Here is a 10,157-nt window from a genome sequence, read left to right as displayed (position 1 = left end):
CTAAGTTCTAGCAACACATTCTATGGCACAGAGAAATAGCAGTGAGGAAAATTCTAAAATCATATCTGTTATCTAAATCAATTGGTAGGTTGTACCCCTGTAATGTATTGAAATGAAAAAATGAAATAACTGAAAAGCAATTAGTTGATAAGGTTAAATAAAGGGAGGGGGGAATTGGTAGGAACCAGTCCCTTCTTCCTCCAACAAATAAAATGTCAGGTTCCAAGTGGAGAGTTGAGAAACAGAAATTATTTGTTGATCATTAGAGTTTGTGCTGTTCTATTTATGCTATGCTATTCTATTGTAATTGAGTTTCTGAGTCAGTGAAAAAGGCAGAGATGGGCGCTGAAAGTCCTGCCATGATTAATTCCGAATGCTGACATGCAGGAAGGACAGCTGAATTTCTGGTTCTCATGCACGTGTCAGAGTTGGCGGGGCAGGCGGAGAGGGGATTGAGAGAAAGAACATCCCAGCCTCATCACCCCTGGCGACTAAGGAGAGGCACCCACCGCAGCGCTGGTCTCTGGTTGATAGTAGTGTTTCTGTGTAGTAATGAACAAAATTTAATCTTCAAAATATGTTTTGGGGTAGAGGATGGGAAGGAGATAAACAAGCAGTAAAAGAAATGCTGGGGCGGGTGTGGAGGAATGAGTAAGTAGGGCACAAGAAGAGGGTTTTATCTTTGATGCCAATTTGTGGTGTTAGAGTTTTATGTCTGCATTTAGCAGACTTCTCACTTACTTGTGACTCAATTTTCAAAGCCAAAAGTCCCCAGGGCATGTTCTCTGGATACGACATTTAAAAAGAACTTTCCTTTCCAAAAGGGACAGCCTACTGCTGTGAGGTTGCCTTACCCAAGGCACACCTCTGTACCTACTGAGCCACTTTGTAAGATAGAGATGGTAGTGAGGCAACTATAAAACTCCTTGGGAAAGCATATTTTTTAGATTTTTTGTGAATCTAAAAAGTCTGAGAGGCAGGCTTGAGGTCCTAGAAATAGTCATAGAAACAAAGGGTTAGGGATACTGAGAAGAGTTAAAGGATTTCTCAAAAATGTCTTTCCCAACAGTGTGTTAAAAGACAATGACCACCTTCTTTTATATTTTGAAAGATGCTTTTGTTTTTTTTAACTCTTAAAAATTCTTGAGAGCATTTCTGTCTCCTGTGAACACTTAAAAAACATCTCAACAAAAAGGGAGTTTTTTTCCAGAGAGTTCCACCTGGATTCTGGGAATGAAACAATGTTATGAGTGCAGCTCAGTGCAGCTCGAGTTTTCAGTTGCTGTGTTTTTATCATCAGTATTTGGCACCTGTACTTTTTCTGTAAATAGGAAAGACGTAAGAAGGCATATTTGTTCAGATATGAAACATCCATTCTTCTACTCTGGAGAAGATATACAGAAACAATTCGGGGACTCCTCCCACATTACTTGTACAGTAACATTTAATTATGCATATTGAGTTCGTTTCCTCTTTAAAATATGAAAGGAGTAATTTAGCAATAATTATCAAAATTGCAAATACCTTTACTCTTTGAGCCAGAAATTCCACTTCTAGGAATTTCTGTAGACATGTCAACAGCATATGGATGCGGTTATTCACTGCAGCATTATCTGTGAGAGCAAAAGACTGAAAATCATACAGGGTTTCTACCGAAAGTTCTGATTAGATAAATATGATACAGTGTGCACACAATGAACTACTAGGCAGCTAAAAGGGAAAAAAAAGTATGAAGAAGCTCTGTAAGCACTAATATAGAAAGATTTCCAGAATTTATTGTTAAGTACAAAAAACAAGGGGTAAAACACAGCATATAGTTTTGAGGAAGGGGCAAAATGAGATTTTATGCTCATGTTTGCTTATATTTACATGACAGAACCCTGGAAAAGATACATAAGAAATCAACTACAGTGGTTAGCTGTAGGGGCAAGAGAAATGGGTGAGGAGGGGAAATACCAGAAGTAAATAAATATAGGGAAAATACTAAGATTTTACAAATTTTGTAAATTTTGGTGATGAGTACATGGGTATTTATATTAATCTGCATACATTTATATATATATATATATATATTTTTTTTTTTTTTTTTTTTGAGACAGAGTCTCACTGTGTTGCCTGGGCTAGAGTGCCGTGGCGTCAGCCTCGCTCACAGCAACCTCAAACTCCTGGGCTCAAGCGATCCTCCTGCCTCAGCCTCCCAAGTAGCTGGGACTACAGGCATGTGCCACCATACCCAGCTAATTTTTTCTCTTTATATATATTTTTAGTTGGCCAATTAGTTTGTTTCTATTTTGAGTAGAGACGGGGTCTTGCTCTTGTTTAGGCTGGTCTGGAACTCCTGACCTCGAGCAATCCTCCCTTCTCGGCCTCTCAGAGTGCTAGGATTACAGGCGTGAGCCACCACGCCCTGCCTGAATACATTTATGTATGTTTGAAATATTTCCTAATTTAAAAATAGAGCAAAAAAGCCGGGCGCGGTGGCTCACGCCTGTAATCCTAGCACTCTGGGAGGCTGAGGCGGGCGGATTGCTTGAGGTCAGGAGTTCGAAACCAGCCTGAGCAAGAGCAAGACCCCGTCTCTACTATAAATAGAAAGAAATTAATTGGCCAACTAATGTATATATATATAAAATTAGCCGGGCATGGTGGCGCATGCCTGTAGTCCCAGCTACTTGGGTGGCTGAGGCAGCAGGATTGCTTGAGCCCAGGAGTTTGAGGTTGCTGTGAGCTAGGCTGACGCCACGGCACTCACTCTAGCCTGGGCAACAAGCGAGATTCTGTCTCAAAAAAAAAAAAAAAAAAAAAAAAAGAGCAAAAATGGGAGGAAAAACAGCATTGTCACACAAAAAGAAACTTTAAAGAACTATGGTTTAGGCCGGGCGCGGTGGCTCACACCTGTAATCCTCGCACTCTGGGTGGGAAGCCGAGGCGGGCAGATTGCTCAAGGTCAGGAGTTGGAAACCAGCTTGAGCAAGAGCAAGACCCCATCTCTACTTATAAATAGAAAGAAATTAATTGGCCAAGTAATACATATAAAAAAACTTAGCCGGGCATGGTGGCACATGCCTGTAGTCCCAGCTACTCGGGGGGCTGAGGCAGGAGGATCACTTGAGCCCAGGAGTTTGAGGTTGCTGTGAGCTCGGCTGATGCCACGGCACTCACTCTATCCTGGGCAACAAAGCGAGATTCTGTCTCAAAAAACAAACAAACAAACAAACAAAAACTATGGTTTACACCCAGCTAAGCACAGTGTTTATTATATATCATAAAGACCCTAAATTCAAATCCTTGAAATGTTCATTTAGAAGACTTAAATTTACAGATATTGAAGTATTGAATTTTATTTCTTTTTTTCTTCTTTTTATGGAGGGCCTGGGGGGTTGGACTACAACTTGATCATGATGGACTTTGTCTTCTGTTATAGTATTTGACAGGTCGGTGGATTGGTAAGTAGATTAAGATCACTTTTATTTTGTGGTGCTGCTGATAGTCTGAGTATATTTTGTATTCTCACACATCTGACTCACGTCCGGTTGATTGTGGCATGGCTGGATAATGTCTGCGCTCCCAGGAGAGCCCATGCAGAGCCTCCGCGCATCAAAGAACAGCATCAACAAAAAATTAACTCCAGTAGCTCTTAGATTTTTTTATTTTCCGAGTTATGCTTATCACCTTCTCCATTTATCCAAAACATACTAATCCTTCAAGGTCACCCAAAGTCCCACTCTCCTGCCAAGTCTCTTGACTAACTCCAGACAGCAGTCACGGGAGCTGTTGGTGCGGTATCAAAAGTGCCTCGGGGCGGAGGCGGGCGCGGCGGCTCACACCTGTAATCCTGGCACTCCGCCTGAGCAAGAGCAAGACCCCGCCTCTGCTAAAAATATATAGAAAAAGTGATCCGGGCATGGTGGCGCGTGCCTGTAGTCCCAGCTACCCTAGAGGCTGAGGCAGGAGGGTCGCTTGAGCCCAGGAGTTGGAGGTTGCTGTGAGCGAGGCTGACGCCACGGCACTCTAGCCCAGGCAACAGAGTGAGAGTCTGTCTCAAAAAAATAAAAAATGCCTCCAAAGCCGAGATGGCCCAGTGTGGTCTAAGTTCACATCACCTGCTCTGCACTCACTGGACTCTGGGATTATTACTCTGTTGTGTTCTTTGAAAACCCCAAACTTGTTTCCTCCTCAAGGATTTTGCATTCATTGGTCCTTCTGTGCTATATGTCCTTCTCCAAGCTCTGCACGGTTGGCTGTTTCTTGTCATTTGGATCTTGGTTCCAATGTCACTCTCTCAACGCGGCTGTCCCTGACCTACACAGGAACCTCCCGTCACACTCTCACCCAGCCCCATTCCCTTTAGGGCCCTTACACCTCTGTGGAACTGCGTGGCTTTGTTATCTGATTACTTGCTTGCTGCCTGGCCCCACCCTGCGCACCCCACCTCATTTCATTGTGCTCATTGCTTAGAAATTAAGACACGACACATGCCTCAGTGTTGTACCAGCTATGCTATTTGCTACCCTTTTGATAGTGGATCCTTTTTTTTTTTTTGAGACAGAGTCTCACTCTGTCGCCCGGGCTAGAGTGCTGTGGTGTCAGCCTAACTCACAGCAACCTCCAACTCCTGAGCTCAAGCCATCCTCCTGCCTCAGCCTCCTGGGTAGCTGGGACTACAGGCATGCGCCACCATGCCCGGCTAATTTTTTCTATACATTTTTAATTGTCCAGCTAATTTCTTTGTATTTTTAGTAGAGACGGGGTCTCATTCTTGCTCAGGCTGGTCTCAAACTTCTGAGCTCAAGCGATCCTCCCGCCTCGGCCTCCCAGAGTGCTAGGATTACAGGCATGAGCCACCTCGCCTGGCCTGGATTCCCTTGTTTTTTGCCCTCTTCCATACCTCATTTCCTCACTAATAGTCCCGTAACATAGCTAACATAAAGGTTAAGTGAGAAAATACCTGTCACATGGCTAGAATGGTGCTTGGCACTCAGTGGGCACTCAGATATTTTTTGAGTAAGTGGATAATGCCCTGATTTTTTAAATAGCATTTCTTGCATCTAAGCCTCGCCAACAAGGTTATAAACTCCTTGAGGCCTCCCATGACCTTGCAGAGCTCCAATTATAATTTAGCAAGGTAGAAAGAAGGCACATAGTAGGTGGTCAGTAAATACTGCTTGAAATACCTGAACTACTTATTGTAGATGTCTCAGAAACAATGTTCTGCATTCCTGTGTCAGGGCAAAATCATACAAGAAGGACACCGCGTCACTTGCTGGCTCCGCTTCATCAGCCCACCCACCCCACACACTTCAGCTTCCGTGTGTGGTTAGGAATGCAACAAAAGGGCATTGTTTGAATTGCACCCACGCACAAAACTTAGTTTGCTGAATTTTAAAATTAAATCGTCTTCTGACTCATATTTATATGTTCATGATGTAATGTGCTTCAGGAAAATATTTCCTTATCTTAAAGATCAAAGTGGTCCCCAAATGTAAAAGCATGTTGTGTTCTCCGTCGGAATGATTATTACATTTTTTGCATCATTGAAAAAGTCAATAAACAGCTGTTTGACTTTTCGGTTATCTCAAGATCTGATGAATTATATTTTCAAAAGGAGGTGATTTTTAAAATACTTTGCTTTTCAATAGGTAATGCCCGCATATGGTACAAAATTTGAAAACTACAAAATAAAATATAGTAAAGGTTTCTTCCCCAGAGGCCGTCAGTGTTTCTAGTTTCTTAAGTATTTTTCAGAAATACTGTTTACATTTGTATCTAGGTGATGATGTATATTTTCCCTCATGTACTGTAGCACACAGTATATACAATTCTGCATCTTACTATTGTCACCTAATAGCATGTTTTTCAGAGATATTTCCATATCAATATATAGAGAGCTAGTCTGTTAATTTTGTTTATTTATGTAATTTACATATTTAATGATATTTTTTTAGAGATATATTTTTTTTTAGAGATAGGGTCTTGCTCTGTCAACCAGGATGAAGTGCAGTGGCACCATCATAGCTCACTACAGCCTCAAATTCCTGGGCTCAAGCGATCCTCCTGCCTCAGCCTCCCAAGTAGCTGGGACTACAGGCACATGCCATCATGCCTCATTTTTCTATATATTTTTAGTTGTCCAGCTAATTTCTTTCTATTTTTAGTAGAGATGGGATCTTGCTCTTGCTCAGGCTGGTCTTGAGCTCCTGAGCTCAAGTGATCCTCCTGCCTCAGCCTCCCAGAGTGCTGGGATTACAGGCGTGAGCTCATTTTTAGTCTTACAAAAACCCTGCGAATAGGTCCTGTTATAATCTACCTTGTATAGATGAGGAAACTCAGGGTGGTTACACAACTTATCTAAAATCCAAAAGCTAAAAGCTGGTGGTAGACTCTTATTTAAAAACTGGAGTAAAAACCAGGTTTCTGTGATCTTGGAGCCAATTCCTTCTAACCTATCTCCATCTTGAGAGATCTAATTTTTCTCCCTTTTCCTGGCCTGTCTAGTGTCAACGAGGAAGAAACTAAAGCAGAAAATATGATTTAAAGCCTTTAGTTGGGCCAGGCGCTGTGGCTCACGCCTGTAATCCTAGCACTTTGGGAGGCCGAGGCGGGCGGATTGCTCAAGGTCAGGAGTTCGAAACCAGCCTGAGCAAGAGCGAGACTCCGTCTCTACCAAAAATAGAAAAAAATTAATTGACCAACTAAAAATATATATATACAAAAAATTAGCCGGGCATGGTGGCGCATGCCTGTAGTCCCAGCTACTCGGGAGGCTGAGGCAGCAGGATAGCTGAGCCTAGGAGATTGAGGTTGCTGTGAGCCAGGCTGACACCACGGTACTCACTCTAGCCTGGGCAACAAAGTGAGACTCTGCCTCAAAAAATAAAAAAATAAAATAAAGCCTTTACTTGGCTGGGCGCGGTGGCTCACGCCTGTCATCCTAGCTCTCTGGGAGGCCAAGGCCAGTGGATCACTCAAGGTCAGGAGTTGAAACCAGCCTGAGCAAGAGTGAGACCTGTCTCTACTAAAAATAGAAAGAAATTACTTGGCCAACTAAAAATATATAGAAAAAATTAGCCGGCATGGTGGCGCATGCCTGTAATCTCTGCTACTTGGGAGGCTGAGGCAGGAGGATCACTTGAGCCCAGAGTCTGAGGTTGCTGTGAGCGAGGCTGATGCCACAACACTCTAGCTCGGGCAATAGAGTGAGAGTCTGTCTCAAAAATAAATAAATAAATAAAAGTGAAAGAAAATACAGCCTTGCCTTGAGCCAGAGTGATGACAGCTGCCCAGAAGTCTCAGACCCAAGTGACTTCGGATATGAGCTCCATTTGGTCTTTGTCACAGCAAGTTTTTAAAGGCACAAAGGGGGCTCCGGGAGTGGGCCACTACAACGTTGATTGTCAGGAACCCTCACTGGCTTACAGGAATAACTTTCTCTTCTTTTTTTCTGAGGCAGAGGCAGTTCTCCGTCACACACCGAACACTACGTGCTCAGCAGAAAGGCTGACATTGTCTTCCTGCAGTACTCACGTGTGCTTTCCGCTTCAGTCAGCATGGTCCCTTCCATCTGAGTGCCTTCATTCACGGATTTCAGCTCCCTCCCGGAGGCGACTTATCCAGCGCGGCCCTAACAGCACAGCTGACACTCTGAGGACGGCTCGGGCAGACGCTGGCTCCTGCAAACTTTCATATGCGGCTTTAAAACAGGCACGGTATCATTAGCCCCGCTTCGTAGAACGAGAAATTGAATAATCTTTCCATTAATTGGAAAGGCTAATGTGTCCGGGCTCACACGACTGACCGACACCCAAGGCAGGACAAGCCCTCGCCAGGCCTCAGCGCTGCCGTGTGACCGCCGGGTCACGCTGGCTCTGCTCTGTGGCCGTGGCAGCTGTCCAGGTGCGGCCGGGAGGACGCGGCGGCACCGTGGGTGTCGTGGGAGAAGGGACTGATTGCGGCAGTCAGACCTTGCAAAACTGAGACAAGCTGGAGAGAAGGGAGCAAGCCCGGACCACCTGCGGATTAGAGAGTTGAGCAGGCCGCCTGCACACTACCGGCGCGGAGCCCTGCAGCCTGGATCCGCCCACGGGTCCCAGGGAGCCGGGCTCCGGAGCTCGCCGCTCCCGGGTGCTTGGGTAGGGTTAGTGCAGGAAGATGCGGGAGGTCCAGAGAATCAGCTTCACTAGCCCTTGCCGACAGGTGCGGGGCCGTCGCGCGTGCAGGGCAGGGAGGCAGGCAGCTTCACTAGCCCTCAGCGACAGGTGTGGGGCCGTCATGGCGTGCAAGGCAGGGAGGCAGGCAGCTTCACTAGCCCTCAGCGACAGGTGTGGGGCCGTCGTGGCGTGCAGGGCAGGGAGGCAGGCAGCTTCTGGAGGACCTGCGCAGCTGACAGACGGTGGCCGTGGCTTGGCAAGGCCAGCACTCCGTCAGAGCCCGCGACGCTCAGGTCTGGTCAAGTCAAGGCCAAATCTTGGACCTCTCGCTGGTGGACTGTGGCTCACGGATCAAACAAGACAGCCACTCTCAGCATGTCCGGGCAGGCTTCAGCCCGTGGGAAGCCGGTTTCCCGGGTCCCCTCCTTGTTGCAGATAGTGCTCTCCCAGTCACCCTGAGAGAATTTGCGCTCACCCTGTGAGCCTTCCCTTCTCAGGAGCAGGTTTTTTGGGGGTTTTGTGGTTTGTTTGTTTTTTCTTTTGAGACAGAGTCTCACTCTGTTGCCTGGGCTAAGTGCCATGGCGTCAGCCTCACTCACAGCAACCTCAAACTCCTGGGCTTAAGTGATCCTCCTGCCTCAGCCTCCAGAGTAGCTGGGACTACAGGCATGCGCCACCATGCCCGGCTAATTTTTTCTGTATATTTTTAGTTCTCCGGCTAATTTCTTTCTATTTTTAGTAGAGATGGGGGGGGAGGGGTCTCGCTCTTGCTCAGGCTGGTCTCGAACCCTTGAGCTCAAACCATCCTCCCACCTCAGCCTCCCAGAGTGCCAGGGTCACAGGCGTGAGCCCCTGCGCCCGGTCTCAGGAGCAGGGTTGCTAGCAGTGCCCTTACCTGCTTCAGTGCAGGCAGACTGCTTTTGCTGTCGAGACAGGGAGATGCTGAAGGCCTTTAGAAGGTAAGATGCACAGTTGGAAGGAAGAATGGCACAGCAGGAAGGTGCTCGGGCTGTTAAGTCAGACCTCACTTGAAATCTCCACTTTACTACCTACCTCATGAGCCTAAGCAAATTGTTTAAGTTCTTTGACCTTGGCTTCCTTTCCTGTAAAATGAAATTAATAGTACTTGCTATCAGATTAAGTGGAATAATATCTGTAGTTTCTGGTACATCGTAAGCACTCCATAAATGACAACGAATGATCATAATCAGGCTGAAGGCTTAGGGACACCACGACGCCTGGCAATGAGCTTAAAGGTTCATGGCATAAGCCAGCACACGCTTACAAAGGCAGCTGTGTGTTGACCAAGTGCCCTTCAACAGTGCGGTCCTCTGGAGCCTCCTAGCCCTCTAGTGAAGCCCTGAATCTGAAGTCAGATGGTGACCTAAGCCACATGCCGGGCCTGCAGCAGGAGTAGGAGCACTGCATCAGTGCTTAGATATCTGCTTGCCGTAACCGTGGTGACCCGGTAACTGTGGTGACCCGGCAGGCCCCAGGGGAACGGGTGCAGTCAGCGTCAGAAGTGCATGTTCTGGAGGCCCTGTCTCCCACCCTGTCCCTCCCTTGTGCTGTGTCTTCCACTCTGTTCCTCTGGCCCACGCGTCAGGAGAGTTCCTCCTGAAACAGGGACTATGGGGACAAAAGGAGGAAGAAAATCTCAGTTTACCCAAAATGCCCCCGATGTGTGTGCCCTCTTCTGCCCCGGCACACATCAGCCTGTGTCTGTCCCTTCCACGCCGCCTCTTGGGGCCCTGGCAGAGGGCTCTGCCTTGAGTCTGCGGTCCGGCCTTGGCAGCTGCGGGGGATGGGGCGGTGGGGGTGCCCCTAGTGCGCCAAGTCAGGCAGCGCGTGTCCCTTTGACAGCCTTAGCTTAGTCCCAGAAACCAGTCTCCGTCCTCAACACACAGAGCTGTTTCTCATTAAGAAGCAGGAGTAGGAGGGAGAGGGAGGGCGGTGAGGTGGCGAGGGTTGGGAGGGAGGTGATGAGCGGGAGACAGAGGCAGAGAGAGC

The sequence above is a fragment of the Microcebus murinus genome, chromosome 26 (assembly GCF_040939455.1).
Source record: "Microcebus murinus isolate Inina chromosome 26, M.murinus_Inina_mat1.0, whole genome shotgun sequence".
NCBI classification, from domain to species: domain Eukaryota; kingdom Metazoa; phylum Chordata; class Mammalia; order Primates; family Cheirogaleidae; genus Microcebus; species Microcebus murinus.
Note: the sequence above shows the minus strand (reverse complement) of the source record.